This window comes from Columba livia, chromosome 9 (genome assembly GCF_036013475.1).
Source record: "Columba livia isolate bColLiv1 breed racing homer chromosome 9, bColLiv1.pat.W.v2, whole genome shotgun sequence".
Taxonomy (NCBI): domain Eukaryota; kingdom Metazoa; phylum Chordata; class Aves; order Columbiformes; family Columbidae; genus Columba; species Columba livia.
The window spans coordinates 21,115,495-21,142,500 of record NC_088610.1 but is presented as its reverse complement, the minus strand read 5'-3'; the positions used below and the strand labels follow the sequence as shown (position 1 = coordinate 21,142,500).

Here is a 27,006-nt window from a genome sequence, read left to right as displayed (position 1 = left end):
TAATTATTTAAATAATTGACGTCATCAAGAAATAAGATCTGCATTTTACTGTGCCTTCCCCACTTCAGCAAGCTCAATAACTTACCACGCTGTTAAAAGAAATGTCAGATCAGGCCCCGGTTTAAGCTGCACATTATTCAGCTCACTTCTACAGGTTCCTGTAGGAAAGTGAAGTTTTGCTTTTCAAGATGAAGGAGGGAACGTGCTTCACATGGAGGAAAATGGAAAAAGTTCCTGGCCACTGGCTCCAAGATGCAGGAATAACTGCTGACATCAGGGCAATTAGGACAGCGAGCAAGATAAATGCATTGTAGTATCAGATGTTGTCCCTATAAATAATTATGAAAACATGACTAGCAAATTCAGTTATAAAGCCACTTTGCAATTTTTTCTTTAGCCTGGTTTATTGTATCTTGACTGAGATTGGTAACCTGACTCGTTAAAGGCAAATTGCTTTTTCTCAGCATCTTTTCTAAGAAAGGCTGTACCTTTCTTAGCTTTGCAGAGACTGCTTGTACAAAACTTGTAATTTTTATTTCCCTAACAGTACTGTGTCTAGAATGGGCAACCTATTGTAATCAAACGTACACCAATATTTTAATCCATTAACTTCTCTCTGAAAACTCAGATGGGAACTAGGGACAAGAACTTTAAATAGTGCTACTTGAAATGTATTTCCAATATTATATTTACTGATAATTTCTGTTTGTCAAAGAAAGACAATGGTTCCAATAACAAGGAGAAGCAAAAAAAAATCACTGTCTCTTCAAATTGCTTTTTAGAGCATACTATATAGAGAAAAAACAAGACAGATCTGAAGTTAACATAAATCAGAGTAATTAGCTGAAGTCAAAAGAGCTACACCTATATCCATTGACAGTTTTCCCATCCCATCCCATCCCATTCCACCATCCCATCAGGAAATTTCCAAACATCCTGCAACTACCTACCAGTGTAAACCTCCATACAGACAGCAGTGTAGGTAGGATCACACACATAAACAACATGAAGATTAGACAAATCCATGCTCTGAAGAATGAGAGGTGCTCATAAAACTTGATTTCGTCTCCCCTCTTCATATCCCTGATGCTCCTGACTTGGATCCGATTTGTTTTTTCCAGAGGATCCTCACCTCACCCAGCACATTCAACAGTGATCCTTCCATCAGCAGCTCTTCAATACTCTGAGTTTTAGCTGCATAAAATGTGGCCCCTCAGGCCTCTGCCTGCACAGCCTTGCACTGAGTACAAAACCAATTCTTTCCAGTGAGGTGGTTTTGTTTGCAGAGCTAAACAAAAATAAACCAAACACCTAAACAAAGTATTCTAGCTGGAAATAATTTTTGACATTACAAGCAAAACAAGTCAGCAAATTTGACATGACTTGATGTGCTTTGGGAAAGAAAAAGATTTCCCAAGCTCTAACTGGAAGCTTTGGAGCTGGGGTAAAAATGCTGCTTGTCACAGTGGTTTCTGAAAGGAGTTCCTGCTCTCAGGAAGCATCAACTCACTTCTGATCTCAGGTGGTAGAAAAACCTTAACCCCATAAAATCAGTGCATGTGCTATTTCCTTCCTATTGTGGAAACCCTGGGCTGCGCAAGGTCCAGACAATCTTCAGGGCAAACCTCTTCTGCTAAAGCTGACAGATGTACAGACCCATCTGACTTGGCCAACACCAGGATGGGGAGTCTGAAGGAGAAAAAGAAGCCCTGTCAAAAAGCCAAATTTCAAGTCCCTATGAAAATAAAAATAAAGCATGAAAGCGTCAGACCTTCTCAAGACTGCAGTTGTCAGAATCTTTTGCTCTTAAATAACTACAACACAAGGCCTTTTCACTATATCGCACTCTTGGAGCTGGTTAAGCTATATTTTACTCCTGCTTTCTCACACACACATGTATTCATATACACAAAGACCAACCCAAGCCAACGGCCTGCAACTGAAAATTTCAGCCTGAACAGTTACATGTTGGCAAGGACACAGCATTGGAAAACAGAATCTTTTAATGGGAAATGTCTGGCAACCTTAATTACAGGCAGCACTGCCAGCTCCACCAATAATTATAGCTTAGTTTCAGAACCAGCCATGTGCTAACAAATATATTTAATGACAAGAGCACTTGCCAGTGATATTCACCAGGAAAGGCTTCCAACCAACAAGAAGAGCCAGACGTGGCCTCACATCGACTGTTGTTGGCCTCCAGGTCTGGATCTTCTGCCTTCACCAGCATTTCAGATGAGCCTCAGGGCTGCTCTGCTCTCCTTCCATCTCCAGACACCCCCAGGCATTGGGAGAACTATTTCTTGGTCTTACAAGATGCTTTGGTTCTCTGTGATCAACAGCAAGCGAGTCTCCTGCATCTTGATGTCACCTGCGATGAACACAAAGGGTAAATCAGACACAAATTTCAACAGACCCACCAAAACTTTGCTACGATCTGCATGTGTCAAGTGCTCTCCTTCTTAAAGGCTCTTTTTCCATCTGGCTTTTCACAGCTTTTTCAATTGGCAGGTGCCTCCAGATTCACAGTGTGGAGCACCAAACACTGGGAGTTAACTCCATTGAGTTCAATGGGTTTAGTCCAAGTTTTAACCAAGTCTCTGCTTGTCCTAACACTCAGCAACCTGCAGCCCAGTGCACACAATCATGTAAATCAATGAAGATATACTGCAGCTCTAACCACCTCCAAGAACCTTAAAGAAGAAAATATCACATGATAAATATCTTCAAAGATTAAAATTCTCCCAGTTCTCTGCTCCCTGTCCCAGCACCTTCATTCTCTCCTCATTAGTCCTCACAACAACCTCATGGAGCTTTGCTTGTCAGCATCTGTTGAACTGTGCAGTGTTGCGGATGTGCCCTCACAAGGGATGTCCCCTTCTGCTGCCCATGACAGTATTAGGGGACCAACAGCCTTATAAACACAATTATATACACACCGCTGTGTGTGTATAATTATAAACACCACTGTGCCTTATAAACACAATTACGCCCAAGGACCAGAGCTGGGTGTCAGGCAATCAGCCCCTACGCAAGCTTAGAAGGCAACATTATCCTGCTAAAGTTCCTAATTTTATTACATAAGCATTAAAATAAAAAACAACAAACTGCAGAAACATTCATAACTAATTCACAAAAGCAGGAAAACCAGCGTTTTAAAATGGTTATAATTTCAGAGGGGGAAAGAAAAAAAGTTTTGCTAAGCCTTCCACACTCACAGTTTAGAAACCAAGCAGGCAATAATGAAGTTTAACAACGGTTAGCAATTCACTGCCCAAAACAGAGCGTTTGTCCTTTTGAAAGTTTTCTATCCTCACCTGGATTTGGGGGAATATTTATTTCATTTTTTTCAAACTTTCGGTGAGTCATTTTCTCCACCTTTTCTGCTTTCTTCAATGGCTTTTCCACCCTCCGCGCCTCCAGCCACAGCTCGGTGCAGTGACACCAGCCCAAAAGGATGGCCCTGCACACAGCTTTTTTCATCAATAAAAAGGAAAATCAGTTTTGGCAAAACCTCTTCTTTCTCGGAATATTTTTTTGGTTCCAGCTCTAAAACCATCAACCCGTACCACTGTGAAGGAAAGAAAGGACAACAGCAAACTAAACACATTAGGCAGGTTAGTTTCCCATAGAAAACCACGTTTACCCAGAGGGCAACATCCTCACGACCCCTGATATTCAGAAAGTGGTTTTTCCCTTGAAACATGAGGATTCACACTCCAAAAGCATTTATGTTGGTTTATAACCCTCGCTCTTGCAGCTTCCATTATTATTATTTATACTAATGGACAACTCCTGACTCATTGACACCCACTACAGCATTGGCAGCTTATGACAGTGGGGAAGTGATTTCAGACAACTTATATACCCCAAAAAACGCTCCAATATTGGGGAGATGGGGCAAAGCACATTTTGCAAGTACCTGGTCACACGTGCCAACGGTTGAGAACAAGTTCCAAGCTGATCGGTGGCAACAACCTGTGTTGCACACACAGGGACAACCTCGGCACAAGAAAACGCGTTATGAGCTAGTATCTCATACGTTAACTGAAACCTTCTTAGATACAATGCTTTCCAGATAAACCTTATTTCTAGATTTCAGCTAATATTCTAATACTATTTAAAGTCCAAATGTTCTTATTCTCCCTTTTCTTGAAGATATTAGCAACTCTTTTGTCCTTAATTCCACTTTAATAACATCCTTGTTTTAGAATTTCCATGGGTTTTAAATACTGTCTTTAGCATTTTAAGCCAGTCTCTGACATTTGGCAAAGTTCTGGAGTGTCAAATCCAACACAGTGTCAACAGGCTGGCCTGGGAGTTTTCTCATAGATCTCAGAAACCAAGGTAAAATTTACTCCTATTCTCTTCCCGATCCATCACAACTGGAAACGGGAACATCCCATCATTCAGCCTTGTTGCAAGCATCTGTAACGCTGCTTACAGAACTTTGGACAACGCAGAAATCGGTGTGGTTTGGGCACAAATTGGCTAAGTATGGTTGCAACCACCTGTTCTGGGTGTCTGGCACCCAGATGCCACTGGAATTTCTTGCTGGTTGCAGGGATTGCCTGCCCGTCTTAAGGAAGACTGGACCAGTACGGGGGAGAGCAAAGGAGGTGCCAAAACATGCCCAGAAAGGTGTCAGAGGATACCCAGTGTATCACTACAGCATTCCAGAGGCAGGAATCCACATCCTACAGAGGGTGTAAGCATTTTTCCCCATCAACGGACCTGTGCTGCAGAAAACATCTCCACAAGGAGCCAGAAGTGCTCCTGGAAATGCAGCTGAAGCCACCGTCACACACAGATCTTGGGCTCACTCACCTGCCCTGTCATAACCTGTAAGAGTAGCTGGGGCTTCAAAGGCTCCAATCCACAACCTACTGTCCCAATACCTGATGTATCAGAGGTCTCACAGCAGGACAAACATCTCTGAAGCATCCCCAGGGACCAGACTGTCATCCAGGCTCCTTGTCATCCCATTCCCCCAGTTTGCATGATGCTGCGATATGTAAATCCAACAAAAATGGCTCGAGTTTCCAGGCACACTTTAGATTTAGTATCTCAGAACTACTGCATTTAGGCTTAATAAAAGTTACCATGCGTTGATTAAATACCAGCTGAGGGCTGAAAGAGCGCTTCCTGAGCTTTAGAGAGCTGCAGGCAGTAAATTGTGTTGCCACCTAATTATTCTGTCTGACTGGGATCTCCAAAACGAACATAACGCATGACTCGGAGGGTCCCTTCAACCCAAACCCTTCTGTCATTCTATAAGATGTCTGTAGCACCCTGCCAGCTTCCTGAAAGGGAATAACAACCCTTAGCGAAATGACAGTAAACCTTCTCTACTGCAAGGCCAATCTAGAAGCATAAAGTCTCTCCTCTTTAATCTATATGGATCATTACTTGTCACAGGAGCTGAACCTGCTCTCTCAAACCAGAGCAAGAGTAGGTTGGCTTGAGCTTGGAAGGCTTGACCATTGGGTCTTGGTGGCCTCAAGACAGCTCTCAACTCATGCCCAGGGGCCAGCAGCTCTCTTCCGGATCAATTATTACATCTCTGTGTAGCAGGTGTCACTCTGCAGAGGGGAGACGGAACAAACATCTCCCAAAGCCCTAAGTCAGAGATGGAGCAGGGTGAGGATCCTCACACATTGACACTACACCTTGAACTCAACCGGGGGCTCCCCCTTGGCAAAAAGAAAGCTGCGTAAGAGGAAAAGCCACGCTGTTACAACTCCCAAAACCAATCACTGTTACCAAAATAACTGTCTGTGCTCACAGTCCAAAACCATCTGCTTCAGATCCCAGGGAAAACATTTATTTGTGAAAGGACCACATTCAGCAGGGGAAAAAAAAAAAAAAAACTGAAGGAAAAAACTTGGAATAAAACTTTAAGACACTGGAGGACAGATCCCAGGCCTAACACATACTCACTGTGTGACCTTGGGCAAGTAATTCAATTCTTTGACCACACTTTCCACCAAGCAACCTGTTGCTATCTTGAAATCTATTCACAGGGTGCACACAAGTTGCTGGGAGTCTTTTTCTGCATGTGTACAGCCCCGAGAACGATGCAGACTCAATCTGTTGTTCCTGTCATCTGAAAAACAATTTATCCTGGTTATGCAAGATGATAGGAAGAGCTCTTTAAAATGGGATACAAAGGGCTGATTCATCCTGAATTAACCAGCCTTTTCTCTATTTTAATGCAGATGTAATCCACTCATTGTTCCATGTAAGAAATATCCTGCACACTGGTGAGTGCCAACCTCAGCTCTCAAAGTACATGACAATTTTTACCTGCCCACAGGGAACACGTCTCCAGGCACGTGCAGCCAACCCAGCAAGAGAGAAATCTCAGCATCCTGCTTGGAAACTTTCAGGATCAGCCCATGAACTGACCATAAAGATGAGTGTGTTTCCCACCTTATTTATCCAGGGCAGCAAGAGGGAAGAAGGAAACTGGTCTGGGTTTCTAGCACCCCGTATTAGTGTCCACATCCCACGTGACATTTGTGGATCCAAGTAGGTGGGAGTCGTTGAATCCATCAACTGCCATTTCATTCAATGTCTACATACCAAATCAAAACAGTAACAAAATGCCATCCCACAATCACACATAATCCTATCCTTAATTGTCAAGTGCGCTCTAGCAAGGGTGAAAGGTGTAAAGTGATCCAGAGGTGGGTGTCAAGCTCTGCCACAATAGAATTCAAAATAATTGTGGTGTTGGTTGACAGGTAGTAAAATTCATGGTAGTCTATTAAATCAATGGCAATATAATGCGGAACACTGCAGATTAACAACAACAACAAAAAGCCGGAGAGTTCACAAAGAGAGGACATTGGCAAGAATCCCTTTGGAGCTCCTAATAGGTTTGATTTGTGGCAAGAAAGGCTGACACATGTGAGACAGAACAGAAGACAAGAATGGAAGAGAGAAGCAGGAAGAGGAAAAGGGAAATAAATAGAAAGGAAAAAACAAGTGATGGGGAAATGGGAATGAAAGAATTGTAGGCAGAGTACTAACAAGTTGTTATTGTATATAAATGCCTCAGCCTGCCCACCTTTCATGCATTGCTGCATATCTGGTCACAGCCGAGAGCTCCTTACACCAGCTTGTGGCGAGTCTGCTCCAGCTGCCAGGCACAGACCTGTTGGTTAAATTCAAAAAGAGCAATCTGCTTTTATTACATTAAGCAGGATTCATTCCAATTGCCGGAAAACCCTCCAGATTCATAAAAAGAACTTAAAACACTTGTCTCCAAGCCAGTACTCCAGGCTGAGGGACAATGAGTGTAGAAGTGACATTGGAAGGTACAACTTCCCATGGCTGATGTATCATCTTCTCCTGGCTGGAGACCAAGTTTTAAATCCAGATAAGGAACCCAGGGTGCTTGATGTTCACACTCTGAGGGCCAGACAAGGATCACAGCCCACTTGTGTCATATACATTTTAAATTGGAATGGAAGAACCTTCCACTCAGGAAGGTTGCATTCATCACAGAGTTTTAACGAGATTATCCTTAGCAGCTTAAAGGGAGTGGCTGCGCCAAAGGTGTCTGTGAAGAGAAGCACAGGTTTGTGCCCGATTACAGCAAAATGAGCACAAGCAGGGGCTGGAGAAGGCCAGGACCACCACAGGGTTCAGCCCCAGGTAGGGCAGTTTAAGGAGTTCCACCTTCTGAAGGGAAGCAAACCTTTCAGAAAGCTGTTTAGTTGTGAATTAAGAGGCGAGCAGTCCTGACAGATCCACTGCTTTTCATGAAGAGGCTGTTCCAGCAGTTAATTGCTCTCACTCTCAGCATCTTCTTTCCTTTGGAATTTATCACACTTAAGTCCAATCAAGTGCTCATCTTCTGAGCACTCTGTTCCTAGAGTTTGGTGAGAAGTGATGGGTCTATTAGAGCAAAGACCTCCTTAGTACCAGATGCAGGTGCTGACATTGAGATACCACAGCCAAATCCCCCTCTAAAGCTTTATTTTGGTAGCCTGAATACTCTGATTACTACATCTGTGTAGGTGTTTGCTAAACCTACAGCTTTTAAATGCACTTGTGCCCTCCCTTAAAGTGCAAATACCAAAACTGAATATTGCCTTTCCTTAAGGATCTCCCCAGCTCCATCAGTGGAAATAATATCACCTATTCGCTTCAAATCAGTATCTCAGGTGTCACAAACCCCTCCGTGCCTCAGGACAACAAAAGGAAGGACACATTCAGCTGCTTATTTACAAGAAAACAAAAAGCTCTTCAATTTCACTGCTTCCCCAGATATATCTAAATTATAACCTCCCACAGGCCATCAGCACTTCCTACATCTTTTGTTTCTAAACATCTGACCTCGCAAATGTATTTTGTTTGATCTGTGTCAGCTCACCAGATCCAGAAGGCTGTGTCATGGATCTCTCTGCACCTCTACTTGTCATACCATCAATTGCCTTCAAAGTCTAATTTCTTTCCATTCTATGAATAAAAAAAAAAACACATTCAAAGACTACAATCCAAACACACTGAACTGATACAATACCTAGTTATTGGTTACAGAACCTTGAAACTCAGCATTTTGGAAATACCAATGTATTTTTTGAGTTCATATGGCCTAAATTAGTTTTACAAAACCACTTTTTCTCCCCAATTGGAGTGGTCAGCAGCAGTAGCTGAGTAACTCCCAGCCTTCCCAAAGACTTTTCTTAACTGAAAGTTATGATTTCACTGAACAGTTTTTAGGGGAGACTTATTCCCCTACAGCAATGTTTGCTTTTTGTTAAAAATTCCTACTGTTCTGTAAGGAAAGCTTTGAGATCTCATTTTTACTAGGCCAACTGAGGTGGTTGTGCAAGCAAAAGATCTCACTGGCTCCTACCAGCCTATATCCTGCAAATATAAGAACACCATAAATGTAGTACATCTATTACTAGCAACAAGTTTGTCTTGTCAAATAAAACTTAGGATCTTTTAGCTCCATTCAAGCTCTGCTGAAAGCTGAGAAACTTGTTTCAGTAAAGCTTTCAACATTTCAAAATTTGTTCTCACTCTGCCTCAGAACAAGCTCCACCTTTGAGTTAAACACTCAAACAATTTTTCAATATTATTTTTTCCTAATATATTAAAAAGAGTTGATGTTTTATGTTGTCCTTAAACCTTGACATTCTGCTCTGCTTTCATGCAATTTAATTAAGCAGCACTAACACAGTCACATAATTTTTGGTGGTTTTCTTTCTCAGTTTAGTGCGTAGATCCAACAGCCCACTCAGTCGTGCCTGCTCACCAAATACTCTTCAAGGGTCATCACACATTTTAGTCCCAGAGTCCACTCGACACAAACCAGGTCAGCTCTCACATTGCCCTTGGTCACAAAGAATCCAGCAACTGAGGTTATAAAATGAGACATTTTCCCAAAGGAATAAAACCCTAAATGTGTTAATTACACCATCATGTGAATTCTGCCATCCCACACTGGGTTTGGTGACGGGACATGCTGGTGGGAGAAACGAGGAAGGTTCTCAGGGACAGCTGCAAGGAGCTAGGAGGTGGAAAGAGACATTTTAGAGACAAGCCTGTCTTCTTTTTTCTACTAAAACCCACCAGGTAAAAACACAACCCAGTGCAAAAGTCAAATGAAAGGCCCTGGTAGCCTGTGGGACTCTGAGTTTTCCCCCAAGGCACTCATGAGGCACAGGGTGGCCTGACTGCAGCTGGGCAGAGGTTAATCATGACCAGTGTCACTTTTTGGCTGTTCAGTGCCCATATTGTGGTGAAGTGACAGCCTGCTGACAGCACACCCTGTCCCTGGCCTGCTGTTGTGCCTCATCCTTGGCTTTGGCCATGAACACGGGAATAGAGAGCACTACCAGCAAGTCTGCCAATGACACCAAGCTAGGAGGAGCGGCTGACACTGAAAGCTGTGCTGCCATCCATAGACCTGGACAGGCTGGAGAGCTGGGCAGGGAGAAATTTAATGAAACGTAACAAGGGCAAATGTAGAGTCTTGAATCTGGGCAGGAACAACCCCAGGTTCCAGTGTAAGTTGGGGAATGAGCTGTTGGAGAGCAGCATAGGGGAAAGGGACCTGGGGGTCCTGGGGACAGCAGGGTGACCATGAGCCAGCACTGGGCTCTTGTGGCCAGGAAGGCCAATGGTACCTGGGGTGGGTTAGAAGGGGGTGGTCAGTAGGTCAGAGGGGTTCTCCTGCCCCTCTGCTCTGCCCTGGGGAAACCACACCTGGAATCTTGTGTCCAGTTGTGGCCCCTCAGTTCCAGCAGCACAGGGAACTGCTGGAGAGAGTCCAGCGCAGCCACCAAGATGCTGAAGGGAGTGGAGCATCTCCCGTGTGAGGAAAGGCTGAGGGAGCTGGGGCTCTGGAGCTGGAGAAGAGGAGACTGAGGGGTGACTCATTCCTGGGGATCAATATGGAAAGGGGGAGTGTCAGGAGGATGGAGCCAGGCTCTTCTGGGTGACAACCAGTGACAGGACAAGGGGCAATGGGTACAAACTGGAACACAGGAGATTCCACTTAAATCTGAGAAGAAACTTCTTCCTGGTGAGGGTGTCAGAGCCTGGCCCAGGCTGCCCAGGGAGGTTGTGGAGTCTCCTGTGCAGACATTCCAACCCGCCTGGACACCTTCCTGTGTAACCTCATCTGGGTGTTCCTGCTCCATGGGGGGATTGCACTGGATGAGCTTTGGAAGTCCCTTCCAATCCCTGACATTCTGTGAACACCAAGGGCAGTGCTGCCATTTACCTCACACTCCCTGTCATGGCAGAACCAAGCAGGTCGCATACACGATATAAAAGTCATCATAATATATCTCCCCCCTCCCCGAACCTACGGTGTCATTGTAGGGGCTTGTGTACAGCTGAGAAGCCCATGGCACCCACAAGGCCCAGGCCAACCTGACACCACAGGAGAGGCCACTGTTGCCTCAGTACTATGTAGGTGGCTACACAAGTAACCACCCTGGCTCCAGGGTCTTGTTTTCTGTCCTTAAATACATACATTGCTCAAGTCAGCAGAGAAACTGCTGTCAAGCCTGGGCCTTCTGGCCCAAAACCAGAAACTGGGACAACCAAAAGTTTATATACTTTTCTGGGACAATCACAGAAAAGGCAATGAAGGGAAACTTCTATGGGCTCCAAAGAGCCAAAGTCACTGGACATAAATCATGGAGCTGCACAACAAAGCAAGCAAACAGTTATTTGACCATGGCTAAGTGTACACTCATTGCCAGGCTTAAAATAAAACCAGGTGATGAAGCATTCAGCTTGTCCCAGACACATGCTCTCCGCACAGCATCTCTGAAGAGACATATAGGTTAATTTTTAATACTACACACTGCAATTTCTAAAAAAAAGTGGTTTGCAAGACTTCCGGATTTCTGCTGAAAGCAACCACCGTGCTTCAAATCCATAGGACCCTTTTTCTGAATTCCCTACAGATGAACTTTAAAGCCTTGAAAAATTATGATTAGCTTACCCATTAGGATACCTCCAAGAGGGTCTCAACTCAAAAGATGCTTTGTCCTTCCACCAACCTCTACCTATATGTTTGGAACATCAGAAATCCCATCAAATCCACACTGCATTTCTACCCCAGGGCTGTCAGGATTTGATGGCTCATGTAATTCTGAGTTCACTTCTTGTTTCTTCTCAATCTGAAGTACAAACCTCAAAATCCTTCAGCTTAGGCTCCTGGTCTTCCTTACTTTTCCTGTTTTCAAGGCTCACTATCTGAAAAGATACTGAAGACTTAACATTACTCCCAAGCTATTTGTAATAAATATACTTGGAATACACCATCTGACTTTCTCAAAAATACCTGTCTGGTCCCATGTCCTTTGGCCACCAATAGAAACAGAAATCTAAAGCTTCTGATTGGTCAAAAAGAAAGTTCAGGAATATTTTAAGAAAATAATTTTTCTCCTGCAATGGTTCAATCAGGACACCACGAACAAGAAAATATGGATGGATAGAAGAAGGATGTCAAGTATTTTTAGGATTAATAAGTGGATGGAGAATGAGGATTTGCCTTGCATTTTATACACTTAAAAATCAGTGGAATAACCCACCTGGCTAAGTAAGAAGCATACAGAAGCATATATGGGCTAAGGCATTAAAAACAGCTAGATATGAACTCAACAGCTGTAGTAATTGAGTCACTGTGTGTGAAGAGTCATTTATTACAAATTAGGAGTGCGCTGTGCCACCCCAAACTAAAGCAGAAATGTAACTACTCAAGGAATTTTGAAGAGACTTAACACTCTGGATTATAAAGTGGTTCTACTTCTGTCTTTAAAAAAAATTCAGGCATGCTTAATTAGATCACATTTAAAAGTCAGCCAAGTCTTGAAGTTACGTTCTACAACAAAAAATTAGGAGTTTAGCAAATGAATATGTGTGCTGTCCTTTGGATCCCACTGCAATGAATTACTTTGGTTTAAACACTGCTGTTGTCAGCTGAGAATCTATCACTTGCTGGTGGTGTCTTTTAGCCACCTATAAGACACAATTCATACAATAAACCCAGGTATTGCAGTGGTAATTAAAACCCAAAAGCAATTAGCCTTTTGTTTCTTTCACTTGGGAATCTGACTAAAACCTAAATGAGAAAACCTAGAAAGAATAAAGAAAACCCTCCAGTTTAGGCATAGGCCCAGGTGTCTGAATGATGTCCTAATTAAGCTGTAAGCATGACAATGTAAACCAGCCCACATATATATGTATATATGTAGGTGTGTGCACTTTATTATGTGTCCTACAGTCCTGACAGCCTCAACAACTCATTTCCAAGACCTGAGCAGGTGGTGATTAAGGACTGAAGGAGTGGGGGCAAAAAAAAGCCCCAAGCAACCTGCCTCAAGCTTCCCTAGAAGTGACCTGGGAACATGCGCCTTCCTGTGTGAGGATGCACAAGGTCTGGAAGCCGCCATAAGGGTTGCGCAGGGGCATTCAGGCAAAGATGTCTCCAAGGCTGAGTGGAGTTGCATAAAACCTTCACAGCTCACAGGTCAAACCTCAATGTGCTTCTTCGTTGCTGAGATTTGGCCCTTCTGCACCACCCAGAGACAGGCTGCAAATCATTTACCTGGACTCTCAGAGGTGACCCCATCAAGAAAGTTTCCATCTACTCCAATATTTTGTTAGTGTACTACCACAGAGGCTTGATTTCACCCTTCTGGGGCTTTTTAATGGTGGGACAGAGCAGGATTTAGAGAGACATCCAGGATTACAATCTGGGCCTGGGTGCAGAACCCAAATGGGAGAGACAAAATGGTTGTTTTCCAAGAGCAGAACTGCAGCTGTGCAGAAGCACAGGTCTGGGAGGAGAAAAAAAGATAAATGAATTCATTCTGAAGGACACCAGGCCCAGAAAACCCCTCTGGAAACGCTGTACTCAACTGCAGACACCAGCTAAATAATACCTTGATGATATCAGCTGCTTGACTATAGTCTGGTATTCAGTAAAATCACATGCAGCACTCAGGAATATTCTTGTGCATAAAAATAACAACTGCGTGAAGCACCTTCACACAACCTCTTCCTTGTGCATTATTAATATCAACCCCCCTCCAGATTTGCATGCTGCATGGTCTACACACGTATCCACAAATTTACCCGCAAATGTCTCTAAGAAAATGGAAGAATCACCATTTGCAAGCAGTTATGTTGCAAATCTGAGCTACGCACATAGAGTAGCACCTGATTCTAGAATAGCACTGAGGAATTCTTAACACTAATAGAAGTGTTCAGGTGTTTTTTTAAGGCACTATTCAAATAAGAGTTAAATTGCATTTAATAAATCACATTTCTCAGTCAAGAGAACACGTTCAGCTTCACATCAGCATCTCGGGACTTACACGCACGCTGAGCAAGGAAGGCAGATCAACCAGTTCTCACGTGGGAGAGGTGGAGAGCGCTCCCTTGATCCTGTTACAGCTGAAACACAATGGGGGAGATGAACTGTTAGATGTCATTAGCCAGAAGGAGCTGAAAACACTGGTTAAAACACACCCACATCCTAACCAGCCCTTTGTGAAGCAGCGGTTTGGTTAAGCACGACTCAGGTGGTGGATCTGTCTGAAAACCTGAGAGCATTTCCCCAAGCCTAGTGCCACATGTGGCTTTTCCAACGTTTTAATCTTTTCAGATGTTCACCAAGAAGTCTTCAGCAGAGCTCATTTTCCTGATTTTTCTAGATGTGCTCCAGCTACAATTCCCACTTGCAACAACTTTCCCAAGTAGCCTTGTAGATTCTCAGAACTTTTGTTGAAAACAGCCAGTTCTTTGTCCTATTTGCTTTTACCCTCTTTGACACCTTTGTCTCACTGTTTTCTTCCAGAGCTGCCCTTGCACACGGGTTTTAGATGCCAAGCTCCAAGCAGGACATCCACAGAGACCTGCAAAAGTCCCTTCCAACCTGAATTATTTTATGACTGGTATAAAATCTATCATGCTGCAACATCCAACGACAAAAAAATAAAGGCAGCCCCACCACTAAGTCAGGTGCCCCCCTGCCTCTTTTAGATGATGATCAAACCCACTTTTCTAGTAATATTTCAAGGCACAGGGGAAGCAACCAGCTCTAAGAAGAATGTGTTTGGTGAGGATTCCCCATAGCCCAGCTGGCTGGGAGCCTGTACAGCGGCTAAGTCCTACCCAGGGGTTTAAGCAGAGCCTTTGTGCCACGTGTAGCTCAGATAGAACCTCCAAAAAGACGCCTTCGGAGAGAAAACGCTCTGCAAGCTTCATGCTTCAATGTACACACAGCCCTGTCTCGGAGATCTCACAGCGCTACTGCAGCCTCGCCATCCGCTGCTTTACTTTCACCTCCTGAAATATGTCAATAAATTTGCATTAGCTTTCACCAGCCACTAAAGAGTTAATCAAGATCACCACAATACAGCACACGAGCAAAGCAAACAGCCCAACTCTGAAAAGATCCCAGGCTGCTGTTGCATTTTCCCCCTTTTCCGTGTCCTCCATCTTCTTCCGCCTCCAAAACATTCATTTTGCTCCTCTCTTTGACAGAACCAGCTCGAGCAGAGAAAGGGATAAAATAAACCCAAATAAAAAGAAATATAAAGAAAATAAAAATAAATCCATAACAAACCCCTTTCAAATACTCACCCTTCAAAAGGATAAAATGATTTCAATTTTGGTCTGTCTCCTTCACTTTCCTACCCCCTCCCTCCCTAGGTGTATATACATATCTGTATATTTAAAGAGGGTGGTTTTTTTTAGCATTATTATTTAGCTAATATGAATTACAGGCCTCAAGCTGCCTCCCCTCTAAACCCAAAATGAAGCAGCTCTCTTTTTTCTCTTTCTCTCCCCTCTTCTTTCCCCCTCACCAACACGATTTACATTCTCAATGTAATGTATTAAAAAGTTGACAGGGCCGAAAGGATTCACATGATGTCGGCTAAGAAACCCAATTTCCATGATGAATTGCCCGGAGCCCCTGAATCACAAACCATTTTTTCCGCTGCTCAGAAGTTGATTTTTTTTTTAAATCTTCTTAAAGCTTCTCTCCTAATCTTCGGCTAGAAGAGATGGGTGAAAGGATTTTTTTTTCTAAACTAAGGAAAGTATTAGCATCTTGGTTGTTGTGCATCAAATTTGAAAATGCAAGGTTAGTAATATTTCAAATCGGCTACGGTCCAAGCCACTTGATAAGTACGCTCGCTGTCTCTCGCCGTCTCTCCCCCCCGTCTTTAAGTTTCTGTTGGCAGGAGCAGCACGACCACGGCCATCGCGTGTGCTGGGAAAGGAGTTTCACCCCCCACACTTTACCTATTCCTCCCCTTTTGCTTTCCACACCATTTCCAGCAGAGACCCAGCCATTCCTTACACAATTTGAGACAGGAATGAATCAACAGCCAAATCCAAAGCCCAACACCTACTGCTCCGTTCCCCTTTCAGAAATGACCATCAAGCTCTTCCCTTGGCAATGGGATAGAAGCCCTGTGCTGGAATATTGTGCCCTGCAGGCACATATATTTGTTTTTAAATGAACTCCTTCTCTCCAGAGTTCCTAGAAAAAAAACCTACTGAAAGGAAACGAGTCATTTTGCCAACTCTAATGAACCACTCAACAGCAAGGGCTTTAATGAGGTCTCCTTCCCTACTCCCCTCCTTCCCCAGGGTGTAAAAAAGCGATGGAGGGGCTGCCCCTGGGGATGAAAAACAGTTTTCTACCCCTGCTTTCAAACCGTAGCAGTGCTGGTTCCACCATCCCCTACCGCTCAGAAATGGAGTGGATGGAAACACGCAGGAAACAGCTGCCCAAGTGCTTGAGGCTTTTGGGAAATGGCTCAACGCTGCAAGTGCCAGGTGCAAAGCCCAGGAAGATGAAGCAGCACAAACATTAAGGACTCCAGCATGCAAAAAGTGGGGTCAGAGCCAGGGTTAGCAAAGAAAGGCACTTCCAGGGAATGCAATGCACTTTTTCCCTCTTTATGTGCCAAGACAAAAGGTATTTGCAGCTCTGGGACACTCAAAATACCACTGGGACCAAGCGGGGACCATCCTCTCATGCCATCCCTGCTTAGCATTAGGGTCACACAGGAACTGATCCAGAAAACCCAGGACACCCCGGATGATCACCCAGCAGCTTAAATGCACACTGTGCAAACACATTTTGAATCTGTTTCTTTCCTAGAGTCATCTGAGGCCCCTCGTATTGGAAGAGACCCCAGATTCCAAAACCTCTGGGAACACAAAGTTATTGGGAAGCTGCTCTCGCAGTGCTACATCTCAGCCCACCGCATCGCTCCACACTCGCTGCCTCCTGTGTTCTGCATCTCTTTTAGCTATTACCTACATGCCTAAAGGCAAAGAGTCAATTGTAGCCAGCATTTTGCATATAAATTCATCCCACTGAGGGAAAAAAGAAAATAAAACACCTCTGCCAGAAAAGAAGCTGCCTCAAATGCCAGGTTTTTCTTACTGGGAGCGGTTCTGTGATGCCAAAGAGATGCTGGAAGTAGCGAGTCTCTCATGATGCTGGCAGAGCTACTGCATCAGCCTCCGCTACCTCTCTGTCATGATCAGTCTTTCTCAGCACAGATTCCAGTAGCTTATTTGATTTTTATTCATAAAAAGCTCTCCCTGCTCACCTCCAAGTCAGGCTCAGCTTAAGGAGCAAAGCCAGAAGTTCAGGGGCTCACCATCAGTGCACAGAAATGTGGCCATCACCTATTTGCTACAGGTGCTGGAACCAAGTTTTCATGTAAGAGAGGCTGCGGTGGATTAAATACTTCTGGGATCCACCTGCAGTTAAGTGGGAGGAACTGGAATCAAGGACCTTGGTGATGTCCATCCATTGAGTGGGACCTAAAGAGGAATATCCAACCAACCCCAGCTGTTCTCCTCCTTGCCCTGGGGATTTACGCTCCAAGGCACCCCTCTCTCTTCCAATACCATCCCTCTTAATTATCAAAAGACATCTTTTCTCCCCAGTTCAGCCTCTACATTGCAGCATCACAGCATCCATTCTCACCATTTAGTACCCAAGCACCTGGAGATTTTTTGAGGTTGATTCCTAAAGCACATTGACAAAACTCTGGACAGAGGCATCCTGGTACATCAAGAGAATCACAGAATGTTAGGGATCAGAAAGGACCTCAAAAGATCATCAGCTTTTCTTGTTAAAGCCACATTTGTTAGTCCTGTCTCACACAGAGCTGTGACCAACAGCTGACTCAACCTTTTTCCCCAACATTAACATTGAGGGAGGTGATCTTGAGATTAGGGCCTGAAGATAAGCCTGATGCTACTTTCTTCCAGGTACAGCAGCTGATTTGAATGCACAGATGTCCAGGTGTCAAGTCTTAAACTCAGGAGTGTCTTGAGCAATTTTAGCTCTCACAGGTTTAGGAAAAACACAGGACTTGAGCAACTGGGCTTTGGAACCAACAAAGCTGAGCTCCGTTCCTGCAATCGCATCACCAGACTTTACTTTCCTGAACTGAGCACCAGGAACATGCATCCAAAGCAGCAGCAGGAGGGGACTGACCCAATAAGAACTGCCAGGAGCTAATCCAGTCTGCTCAGGCTGCTCAAGGCCCCCTCCTGCGTCCTGAGCTCTCAATCCCCACACAGTTCTGCTTCACAGAGGGGCTGGGAGAGCCCCCAAATCCCACCGTGCCCCCTCCTGCTCAGTGCCACTGAGCATCCACCGAGCAATGACATTCCCAGCACATCAGGGGCACACAAGGTGATGAGGAGCTGGGTACAAACCAGAGCAGGATGCTGCAGAGAGGCTGGGATCGAGAGGACTTGGGTGACAAACATCCCCTGCAATTGCTGAAAGCCTGGCAGACTTCACATCATTTGGGTGCAAGATGTGGGACCTGTGTAATTTAAGATGCTTTTCCATGTATTCCAAGGCCTTGGATCAAATTAGAACAGGCAAAAAAGCCCAGAGGACTAATTCAAAGGAAATCTGGAGAATTAGAGAAGTGTTTTCCTTGCATGCACCGATACCTTTCAGTGATATTGTCTCTCTCAGCCCACAGGGAAAACATTATCCCAACAGTCAAAGAAATAAATGCAAGTTACTAGCACCCTTGCAAGCTATGAAATCTTCCCAGGACTTTGTGTCCTATTAACAATTACTATGTGACTTTAATGATTTACCTGCCCTGCACTCATCACATCCATGCAAACTCTTGAAAACCAGCACGTCATTCCCTTCTTACTTCTCCAGACAACAGCAGAAAACTCAAGATGACCTGGGCAACACCATGGGCACCACCTTTTTCTGATTACAGTGGAGTCACAACTTGGAGCACACCTTTGGTTACTGACAAATTGTTAGGAAAACACCTTAGAATGCGTTTTGGTCTCTCACATACAGAGCAGGTTTAAGGTGTGAGGCAGAAACAAGCCAAATACAATTTACATTCAGGACTCACCCAGAAGAGAAGCCAAAGGCAAGACTGGAAACAAGTACATCTACAGCAGAGCTCAGGCCAGGAGTAAAGGCCCAGCTCTGGGCTTAAATGGGGCTCCTGAGTCTTACGAGTAAGGGGTATGTGGGTGAGAGTCCCAGCTGAGCCGGCTCAAGGTAATTAAAGTCTATTAGCACACTCAGGGCCCTGGCATGTCTGCAACACCAGGGCTGTGACCCTTTTTTAGATGGTTTCTAAAGCTAAGAAAACACACAGAACACTGAAAACTCCAGCTTTCTTATAAAAATACACCTGGGCACTGATAAATTAGAACCCTGCTTCTTCAAAGTGGTACAGAGACCCCTCTCCCATCCTTAGATCCCTTCCCAGCCTGTTGCCTTCCTTCCTATGAAGAAAAGAAAGATGAGAAGGATGCTCCGCTGTCCCACTCAGCCCCGTGTTCGCTGGGCAGCGCTGCCGGTGGGTGCTCAGGGACCGCAGGCAGCTGCCAGTGGGTGCTCAGGGACCGCAGGCAGCTGCCAGTGACTGCAAAGCCAGCAGCAGCCTCCAGCGGCCAGCTGGCAAACAACATGCACATCCGGCATTCCACAGCAAACACAAGCGCAGCCTCATGTCCAACGTCCCACGGCGAACGCCAGCGTGGCTTTGTGTCTGGCACCCCACGGCAAACACCAGTCTGGCTTCAGGTTTGATGGCCGACAGTGAATTCCAGTTTGGCCTCAGGGCCAACATCGTATGGCAAACATCGCTGTGGTCTCACATCCAACAGCCCATGGTGAACACCAGTCTGGTTTCATGTTTGATGCCCAAAGTAAACTCCAGTGTGGTCTCATGTCCAACGTCCCACAGTGAACACCAGTGTGGCCTCACGTCCAATGTCCCACAGTGAACACTGGTCTGGTTTCATGTTTCATGTCCTACAGTGAACACCAGTGTGGCCTCACATCCAACATCCCACAGTGAACACCAGTGTGGCCTCACATCCAACGTCCCACAGCGAACACTAGTGCGGCCTCACATTTGACGTCCCACAGCAAATACCAACACGGCCTCACATCCAAAGTCCCGTAGCAAACATAAGCATGGCTTTGCATCCAGTGTCCTCACACGGTGTGTCACCATTGTTCCCTCCAGCAGATCTGAGCCCACAGGGATTCACAGTTGGCCCAAAGCCAGAAGGACATAAAATATACCCATTTTACCAAAAAAAAAAAAAAAACAGCTTTTCAACAGCACCATCACACTTGCCTTTGCGTGGGCCAGAACAAACTGTCCAGAAATGGTCCAGACGCACGGGACAGGCCCTTGCCCCAGCTGCATGGACATGTGAGGAATGACAATGACATCCCAGCAGCAAGGTGACATGAAAGGTTACAACTCCTCCACTGCCCTTCACCCTGGTGCACTTACACACCACCCGTGGCCAAGTGCGGTTGTGATATGGGTCCCAGGGTCTCCTTGGTGGCTCTACCCCATTGTCCCCCAGAAGGATGGGCTTCATCCTCAGTGTCACCATGCCACCAAAGCCCTAAGTGACCCTAACGACAGAGCTTTGCCTGCCCCAGGTGCCCAGGCCCTCACATTCCCCAGCATCTCACCCCCTGCATCATTTGGTTGTCTTCCCTGAGCGCACAGAACATGTTGCAGAGGAGGAGCCCACCCAGGTGCCTGAAGAAGCTGCAAAACAGGAGTGGATGAGCTTGTTTTCTTGTTGTCTTGCTTTTTCTTAGTCCTTTGAAATAATCACAAACACAGCAATTATTGCAAAGATAAAATAGCAAGGATTATGAAATCCTCACAGGCAAAGCTCTCCATCAATTAACTAAATCAATCCTTGCTTTAAAATATAATCCACAACAAGAAACCACAGCAAGAGACAATTAAAAAAGAGGCACAACAAATAAATATTTTTGTGGAAGAAAAGGGTGGGAAGGAAAGAGGAGAGATTTTTATCAGAAGGCAGAATAATTTGGGGTAGTTACATGGAATGTACAAGCACTAAAAATATCTCAGCAAGGAACACGCTAAGACATACCACTGAGGTTTTAAAATGTAGCTGAGGGACTCGGGCTGTCATGAGTTTGGAGGCACACACACTAAGATGATTTTTAAAAGTAGTACATAAAATTAGGTTCCTTAGTCTACATTTAGGGACATATAATTAGAAAAGCTCCCTGGGACCATGAAGGCCATCCCCCCACAGCATGGCCAACACTGGTTTTTAATCCTCTTTATCACTCACCCATCTCAGCATGAAACCAGCTCTGTGGCTCAGTCAGGGGATACTGTGTTTGGTGCATTGTTAGAGGGGCTTCTCCACAGCCCCCTCCCTCTGCCAGCAGGAACTGACCATCAGCTTTAATTTCTCCCTCTTCTGATCAATTGCTGTTTTAATTAGAGTTTTGCCTAGTGACTCTAGCCAGGGATCACACTGAAACATCAGGGGCACATGACAATGTCAAGTCAATAAGCAGACACACATCCTACTGCAGCACCCCAAAACACACGATGCACAGGGAAGTGGTGGAGGGGAGACTCAGGATAGATGTGAGGAAGAAATTGTTGTCCCTGAAGGTGGTGAGAGCCTGGCCCAGGTTGGGCAGAGAGGTGGTGGATGAACCATCCCTGGAGACATCCCAGGCCAGGCTGGACGGGGCTCTGAGCAACCTGAGCTGGTGAAGATGTCCCTGCTCGTGGCAGGGGGGGCACTGGGGGAGCTGGGAACGTCCCTTCACCCAAAACCATCTCACTAATCAATGATTCTGTGCCCACATACAGCACAAAAAACCTCCATGCTGAAGAACCAGGAGAGCCTCAGGCTCACCAGAGCTGCATCTCAAACCTCCTTCTCTAGGCTGCTTTGTCTTCCTTTGGAAACTCAGAGCTCTTCTGCTGCAGCAGACAAAAACCATAAGGGACAATCAAAAAGGTTAATAAAAAGTTGAAAACATTCTTAAATGACAGCTCGGGCTTGAAATGTGAGTCGTCTGTTTGTTTCTCTTTGTAGCTCGCCTTGAATATCCCTGCTAATTTTTTGAATATTGCTGTAGTGTACAGAAGAATTGCTGATGACACATTTTCCTAACACGCACATTACACAAAAGGAGATTATATTTTAGCCTCTTTTAGAGACTATAAAATCAGACTCATCCTAATGAAACAGCAAATAAAAAGGGTTTTCCCTTTTCTTTCTCAATCTCTTGGCATTTTTTCCTCCTGTGGTTTTATTCTTCGTCCCCCCCACTCCCCTTTCTTACGTTATCTATGTTTCCTGCTCATTTCAACTTGATGACATGTTGCTGGGACAACTAAGTCTCATAACCTTCTTAACTTTGCCATTGTTACTGCCTGGAGTGTATTTAGGAGGAGTGTTTTAATTTCTTTTCGAATGCACAGCGCCTGCCCCATAGAAAGATATTAGAAATGGAAGCAGGGAGGGGGGGAAGGCTTATTCTTCTATAAATGTATGCTATTCAAATCATCTCTTTTTTTATTTCCTTTAAACCCATCATTTGTATGCTGTAGGTCGCTACTTTAAAACCCAGCTCGCTGTTGCTGAAAGGATCACCCGTATAATGATGTCATCCATATTCAGCTGAAATCTCGGCTCCACCAGAGCCCAGCGCTTCTTTCCCCTCCCTCTGGAAGCCCAACTACAGGTTCCCCCCCCCAAAATTTGCCCATGGGAATGAACCACCTTAGCCCAAAATCACCAAAAAAGAGGGTCATGATGGGGTGTGCATCATGCTTGTGGAAAGACACTGCAATACACCACTTATACGCATTTATGCACAGTGCCAGATGCCCCGTGTCCGCTCCCGTTGGAGCATATTAAAAACTTAATTGTACACGTGTTGTTCAGGCGATGTCTCCGTGTCTTCACTGTCAGCTCCACATCTCCCTGCCGCACTCCCTGTACCTGGATCAATGCTCTTTGAGCAACTAATTGATCTTTTATTAACATATAATAACTTACTTATTAAATCTAAATTAAAGACTTAATTGAGACACTTAATCTAGAGTGGCTCAGTATATCACCCTCATAAGCATAATGTATAATTTAATTAATTGACACAGCTGATAATAGCATGTCATCTGTCACCATTTCTCCTGACCCGAGAGCTGGTTGCAGCCTCAGGATTTCGCCAGGGACGCAAACCCAGGAGCGGTACCATGGGGTTCGGGTAAAGACGTCCCCAAGCTGATCCCCATCCCTGCCAAAACACACACAAATTAACCACCTGCTGTCCAGGATCACAAATCAATATTAACGTTTTATCTGCTTTAAAGAGGAAAGCTGAACTTGCGCCAGATGGTGATGGAGCAGTTCAGCCCAGAGATGCTGGAAGAGGTGACATGGACACATTCCTGGGGACAACCACACAGGGCTTTATTTCCCCTTCTGCTCCTGCTAAAATCTGAGCCCATACACGATTTTTTCCGCAGCCAGGTACTTACATTCCACCCCCCACCACCACCACTATCTCCCAGCAATAAGGAATTTCATTTGAAAAACTGAAAGATTTCATTTAAAAAAAATACAAAATGGCAAAGGGAGGGTTTTTTAAATAAAAAAATAAGGCAAAGAGATGATGGTTGGAACAAAATGTTCTAGAAGAAAGCCGTTCCCTTGGGGTTTCTTTTCTTTAAGCTTTGCATATTACAATTTGAAATTTTTGTAAAGAGATCCCCATTTTATATTCACACTGGTAGCCTGAATTTAAATATCTCTCTCACCTGAGATTAATACAGGCTTCACCCTGAATTACTTCCCAGCTCTGAAGTACAGCTCTGGAGAGCTCAACTCTCCACAAATTCACTTCTCTTTTAGAGGCATAAAAGCTTATGAAATATATGAAATATTAAAATAGCATGTGTGCTGGGGCAGAGAGAGGAGGAAGGAAGGCTGGGTCAGTGCAGGGGGGCTCCTTTGATATGAAAACACACTTTTCCTCAAATGAAACCATGATCTGTCAGCACAGGACAACAGACCCATTAAACTTTAAACGTGAAGATTTAAGCCCAAAAGATGACCCTCTTTATTTTAATTGTTCAGCCCTACAAAGGAGCAGAACACAGTCCACACCATGCACAACAGAAATCAGCGACAGAAAAATATCAAGTTTCTCCCAAGCAAAACAACCTATTCCCTGCAAATGGGGTTATAAACAAAGTTGTGAACACCAGCTCCTTATTATGCCAAGTCAATATTCACCAAATCCACCTGACGGTGGGGGGTGAAAGTACTTTGTTTTACATGCTGAGGGCCCATTAGCTAATTGCCATAGAAATCCAGAGGTTTATGTAATGATTTGACCCTGGTGGAGCTGTCGCTGGTTGCAGATGGCAAACAGGGACATCCTGGTGTCACAGGGACCAGGGCCACCTCTCCTCCTGCATCCCCTTCTTTGCCATCAGCTTTCCCACCGGAGGATTTCGGCACTGTGAAAACCAACCCCTGCTCACGCCACGCTTGCTTTCATTCTCTGCATCTACAAAAAGACAATTTCCACTTTTACACGTGCAATTCTAGTCATTTGCTTCAGCAGGTGATGCTCCAAGACTTGCTGGCCCCTGATAGTCCCTCACAGCATCCCCAGCTGCTCCCACACCAGTGACTCCTGTCCCAATTTTCTCCCCTTTTCTCTTTTTTTTCCCCCCTTCTTGGTGTTTTTCTGTGTCCTTTCCTCCCAGTGCACCAGGGAAATAGTGGAGTCACCATCCCTGAAGGGGTTGAACAGATGCAGAGATGAGGTTCTCAGATATATAGATCAGTGCCAGCATTGAATTACAGTTGGACTTGATGACCTTAAAGGTATTTTCCAACCAAAACAATCCTACAATGTAATTAATGAGGAGCCAAACAGGGCTACAAATCCCTGTTTGCTCATGAGCAGAAGCTGCTGAGATGCAGGTCACTGGAGTCTCATGGGAATGGCAGAGGCATCCCAAAATAAGCAAAAATAAATAACTTTACACCACAGCTCAGCTTGCCACATACCACAGACACTCCAAAAGGCAATTCAGTCAGGCAACGAGCTCCAAACAGGCTTTATTCTGGTCACAACAGTTCAGCCAAGAAGCCAACTAAAACCAGGGTTTAATCCAAATTATTTAGAACAACACAGAACACAGGTTCAGACACCAGCTGAGGAAACTACTGTAGTACCACCTCATAAGAATAACTACAATCCACAAAGTGCACACATTCACTCACAAAAAAGCGGAACTAGAGGCAGCTTATACTCAAGGGTACCAGAAAGAATAATCGATTGTGTGAGACGGGGGGAACAAGGGCTCACTAAAACATACTTGCAGGAAAAAAAAGAAAATAATAAAAACACTCGCCAAAGAAGACGTGAGGGCTCTCAGTCCTTGGAAGTCTCCTTAGATGGTCCCTGATCTCCAGCAGAGCTCTCCTCACCCCCGCTGCTCCCCGAAGACCCCTCCAAATGAACCAAACACCACGTGGCCGCCACTTTATATCCCGTGGGCCGCTCCAGAAGCTTCTCTGCGCCTGGGTCTCTGATTGGCTGAGCGCCCTGTCTGTTAACCGGGGGTCCCGCCCTTCCTGTTTTCCCTTCAGCCGGGGACAGGGGGAGGCGGGGGGTGTTGTAAGGGTCTGTGCTCCTCATAGACCCGTCACGATAGCTTGGAGTGCAGGGCCTTTCCCAGCTCCCCCAGTGCCCGCCCTGCCATGAGCAGGGGCATCTTCACCAGCTCAGGTTGCTCAGAGCCCCGTCCAGCCTGGCCTGGGATGTCTCCAGGGATGGTTCATCCACCACCTCTCTGCCCAACCTGGGCCAGGCTCTCACCACCCTCAGGGACAACAATTCCTTCCTCACATCCAGTCTGAATCTCCCTCCTTTAGTTTAAAACCATCACCCCTTGTCCTGTCACAACATGCCCTTCTAAAAATTGTCCTGATCTTATGTGTCCCTTTTAAGGGGGACACCTCCAGTTTGGGACACAAACAGGGTCCTGCTCATGGATGTCTCCAGGGCAAGTGCCACCGCTGCTTGGACAGGCACATTTGGGGATATTTTTGTGATATTGGGTCATGGTGCTGTCTCGGCAGTGGCGTTTTCCACATGGTGTACACATTTTTTTGGAGAAGGTCCTCACTGCTGCGACAGAAAAGTCTCCGCAGCCGTTCCGTTCTGCCGGCTGCAATAAATTTCTTCACTAGCGCCGCTTGTCTGAATTGAATGTAGTTTATTTCATTTTAAGAAGCCTTTTTATTTTTTTTTTTCATTTCGGGAAAATGAATGTTAGAGCCAGATAAGAAACTATAGTCTGCTTTCAAGAAGGTTACAAGAAAACTGCATCTTGCATTACTAATCCTTTATCTTTCATGTTAACAAAAAGATTACTGACATATTTTTGAATGAAAGAAAATAAAATAGCAAATGCATCTAAAGAACTGTGTAACTTTCATGCAACACACAAATCGGTTGTTCGACGTGGGAAAAAAAGGGGGGGGGGAATGAAGGGAAAATTCATAATATATTTGCCTTTGTAAAGTGAGCAAACCAACTTTCTATAATAGGAGAAAGTAGTGGAGGACGAGATGCTCCTTTCATAAACAGAGGATGATGTTCTTTGTACGGGAGGCTGGATTCGGAGGGCAGAGGAGGGAATCTGGATTTCCAAGGCGGTTCCGCCAGCCTTGGCTCCAAAAGATGTGTCTGTCTGCCCCAAATCAGACGCAGGGTGAATGTGTCCCACCACCTGGGCCACCCTGGGGACAAACAGTTGTCACAGGGGACCGGGATGGTGTGTTCCCCCCCATGGAGCATCGCTGGGTCCCCCCCGTACCAAATCCACTGGGGGTTGAGCTTTTTTGGTGCTTCTCTCCCCAAACCTCCCTGCAAATCCCTGATCCTCAGCCCTGCTTCTCCTGCAGAAAACATCCCCCCGCCTTGGCACACAGCGCTTCATTAGGAAACCCATAATTGAATTCCCTGACCATTCAGTTCTAAAACCCCTTTGATAGAGAATTAGTTAATTACATTGGGCCCAGTATATTCCTTGTTACAAATTTCGCCCATGTCCCCCAGATATGCCATGGCAGGCGCCGCTCGCATTG

The 27,006-nt window shown here is 45.1% G+C and overlaps 2 long non-coding RNA genes across 4 annotated transcripts in view; both read right to left on the bottom strand.

The window, feature by feature from the left end:
• The window catches only part of LOC135580257 (uncharacterized), a 13,721-nt gene extending 3,650 nt beyond the window's left edge, over positions 1 to 10,071 (bottom strand). Inside the window, exons 1-6 of one of the 2 annotated variants that reach the window (XR_010474755.1) lie at positions 5,941 to 10,071; positions 3,923 to 4,002; positions 3,318 to 3,571; positions 2,137 to 2,371; positions 951 to 1,689; positions 86 to 329 (exon numbers count right to left, since the gene is read on the bottom strand). This is a non-coding gene — a long non-coding RNA (uncharacterized LOC135580257). Of the gene's footprint in view, positions 1 to 85; positions 330 to 950; positions 1,690 to 2,136; positions 2,372 to 3,317; positions 3,572 to 3,922 lie in introns of both variants that reach the window. The other variant, XR_010474754.1, reaches the window with a different exon arrangement.
• Positions 10,072 to 10,250: 179 nt separating this feature from the next.
• Positions 10,251 to 26,218, bottom strand: LOC135580258 (uncharacterized). 2 transcript variants are annotated; one of them, XR_010474757.1, is made up of 3 exons: positions 20,516 to 26,218; positions 13,860 to 13,938; positions 10,251 to 13,319 (listed from the first exon to the last, which is right to left on the bottom strand). It is a non-coding gene; the product is annotated as an uncharacterized LOC135580258 (long non-coding RNA). The 2 variants fall into 2 exon arrangements; XR_010474756.1 differs by lacking the exon at positions 20,516 to 26,218 and adding an exon at positions 14,659 to 18,028.
• Between the last annotated feature and the right edge of the window lie 788 nt (positions 26,219 to 27,006).